A 3,033-nucleotide genomic window follows, 5' to 3' on the forward strand; every position below is an offset into this window, starting at 1 on the left:
ATCACACATCGTACCTGAACTATTTCTAGGGTTTGTCCAAGTGGTTGTTCATAAGATAGTTTTGTACTTCTGTCCACCCGTTTCGTCCGGTACTTGCTGTCCTTTGTGTCTTGTACTTGTTCGTGTTTGACCTTGGTACTCGTGTGACAATTTGTTCCGTACTTGCGTAGCTTAGTCTATCGTACTTGTGCACGTATATCTCTTGTACTTGTGCACGTATATCTCTTGTACTTGTGCACGTATATCTGTTGTACTTGTGCACGTATATCTCTTGTACTTGTGCACCTATATCTCTTGTACTTGTGTACCTATATCTCTTGTACTTGTGCACCTATATCTCTTGTACTTGTGCATCTATATCTCTTGTACTTGTGCACCTATTTGTTGTAGAGTTTAGCGGCAGCAAAGGTGCTGTTCTGTTACACGTCTTCGCCAGTGCATGCGTGTAAATTATGTTGCTTTCTTTTGGTTTCCTTGTTTGGTTGTCGATGTATTTGCGCCAAAGGCGCGTATCGTTTTAGACGTGTAGTGAAGATATGCAATTGCGACGCAAAGGTGGTTTCTGTTGTAATCTTTTTTTGTTGTCCTGTTTTTTCTAGTTTCGAAAGTGATAAGCTGCACACATTGTACCTGAACTAATTTTAGTGTTCTCCAGTGCTTGTTCAGGTTGGAAAAGATGGCAGATCCAGGTTTTCACTCTCGTTCTGGTATTCCTGACCATCTTCGTGAAGCAGTCGATCGTCACATCTCAGATATGTTTCCTGGTGAAATGCATAATGATGTAAGGTTTTTTATTATGTTTTTTTATTTTTAATTATTGTGTTATTGTAAATTGCATTCTTAATTGTGTTTTTTATTTACAGTTACGTTCTAAGCTGAAAGAAATGTGGAAGACTATCTTCATTTCGTCGATGATAAGAACGGGACGTGGTCTTGCTGATCAGATGCGTGATATGGTTTCTCTTTTGTCAATTGAGTTGAAGAAGCAGCCATGTGCTTGCATGAGAAAGGAGCCTGAAACTGAAAATATTGTTGGAGGTAGTTCTGTGGCACAGAAGGGTGATGGCAATGCAGACACTGATTCTGATTATTGTCTTGAGGATTATTGTCTTGAGCGTTCGGGGCCATGTACATGCAAGGGAAAGGAGCCTGAAACTGCAAATGTTGTTGGAGGTAGTTCTGTGGCTCGGGAGTATGATTCCTATGCGGACGGCGATTCGATGATTGTCTTGAGCTTAAGGAGCTATCCGGGGAAGAGGAAGTCCTCAGAATCGCTTTGCATAGAATGTTGTTTGCTGATGTACTTGAGGCTCCTAGGAATTACATTGAAGGGTAACCATTGTAATTCAATTTTCCATCTATTTTTCATCTATTTTTGTATATACGGATGTTTATTCTTGTTGTTTTTAACAATTGCGGTTCCGAGAAAATACTTGAAGTTGGTGGTAAGTCCGTCAACTGGCATAGTTTCTACCTTGCTATGAAGGGTGGTGGTTTCATGGATCCTTCGTTATGGATGTTTTTCTTAAGTGCGTTGATGATGGTCTTGATTTCTTATTTATTCCGAGCTCTTTGGCGGTACGTCATGTGTATATGTTTTAGATTTATTTATTTTTTAACTAAATGTTTTTAGCATTTAGTTTTTTAAACATCTTCTTGTTGTTTTTTCCAAGCATATTCTTGATGTGGATGAGGCTGACCCTATTCATCTTGCCTGCAAGCTTTGCTCGAACATGATCTGAAGTACTATAGTCTGGATAGGGAAGAGGCATGTTTGTCATGTTTTGTTTGGCGCTTATATTTTTTCTACTACAAGTATCGTGGATGCTTTCTTATTTCTCGTGTGATTGTTTAATTTCAAACAGGTCTACATTACTTGTTGCGATTATAGCCATTGGTGGGTTATCTTTGTCGACTTCCATTTCAGGAAATTTAGAGTGTCTAGCTCGCTGGAGTTGGCTGAAGCTCAGATGGCTTCTACTCAAAGAATTGTATGGTTTTCGTTGTAATCTAGCTAATTAAATAATTATTTACACATGACAACAATAACTTTTATTTTTTATTCTTTCAGGTCAAATCATTTAAGAAACTTTACAGTTATCTTCATGGTGTCGAGAGATTAAATATCTCATCGTTCAAGATAAAAGTTTGCGGCACCCCTTCTTGTTCAGAGTAATCATCTTTTCTTAATGTGAACTATGATTTTTTTTACTGTGTTTGGATTTAATTGTTTCTTTATTTTTGACCATTAGGACAAGCGCGAGGCGTGACTGTGGTATCTATGCAATGAGGTTTATTTGGATATTCAAGGCTAATTTTTACCCAGATGTATTCAAGGTAAGTAATGTGTTGTGTACATAGTTTTATTCAATAGTATTTAAGGCAGTTTTTTAGTACTTGTTCGCTGTATAAATAGTACATGTCAATGGTGTTTTTAGTACTTGTGCATCTTTTTGTTTAGTCGTTGTGTACTTTTTCGTTTGGAGCTTGTGTATTCTTGTTGGAGATCATTAACCATTGTGTTGTTTCGTGTTTTTCAGGCTGACATCGAAAGTTTTCGACAGTTTTTCGCCGGAATGATGCTCACTTATGATTCTCCTGATTATCTGGCAAGTTTCGTTCGCGAACAGATTGAAGAATTCGAAAGTAAGAACTTTTTTACAATGGTTATCCTTTTTCGTCCAAGTGAAGTCAATGAAGTGAACTTGATTGTACAAAATAAGGAAATGAAGTACATAATAACATTACATATTCATTCCATTGTCTGTATCATATATTCTAAATATTCATGTGGCTTCCTCCTTGAGTGGTTCCTACTTTTGTTGCTCTCCTTTTGATATCCTTTGTTCATCGTCGACGTCTGCAAATAAATATATGTTAAATTTATGTTAATTTGTAGGAAAAAGCAGATTATTTGCATCAATAGGTTTTCATCACTGACAAAGAAACTTCATGGGCACACTTACCTTGTTAATGTGTTTTTTGTACCAAATACTAGATATTCCATGTCGCATCTTATTCTTCCGTTGTGGT

General features: G+C 37.1%; 1 long non-coding RNA gene across 1 annotated transcript; it reads left to right on the forward strand.

The window, feature by feature from the left end:
* Nucleotides 1-1,959: 1,959 nt before the first annotated feature.
* Nucleotides 1,960-2,338, forward strand: LOC124708618. The gene is made up of 3 exons (XR_007005217.1): nt 1,960-1,991; nt 2,072-2,172; nt 2,253-2,338. It is a non-coding gene; the product is annotated as an uncharacterized LOC124708618 (long non-coding RNA).
* The last annotated feature ends 695 nt before the right edge of the window (nt 2,339-3,033 follow it).

Source organism: Lolium rigidum, chromosome 4 (genome assembly GCF_022539505.1).
Source record: "Lolium rigidum isolate FL_2022 chromosome 4, APGP_CSIRO_Lrig_0.1, whole genome shotgun sequence".
Taxonomy (NCBI): Eukaryota; Viridiplantae; Streptophyta; class Magnoliopsida; order Poales; family Poaceae; genus Lolium; species Lolium rigidum.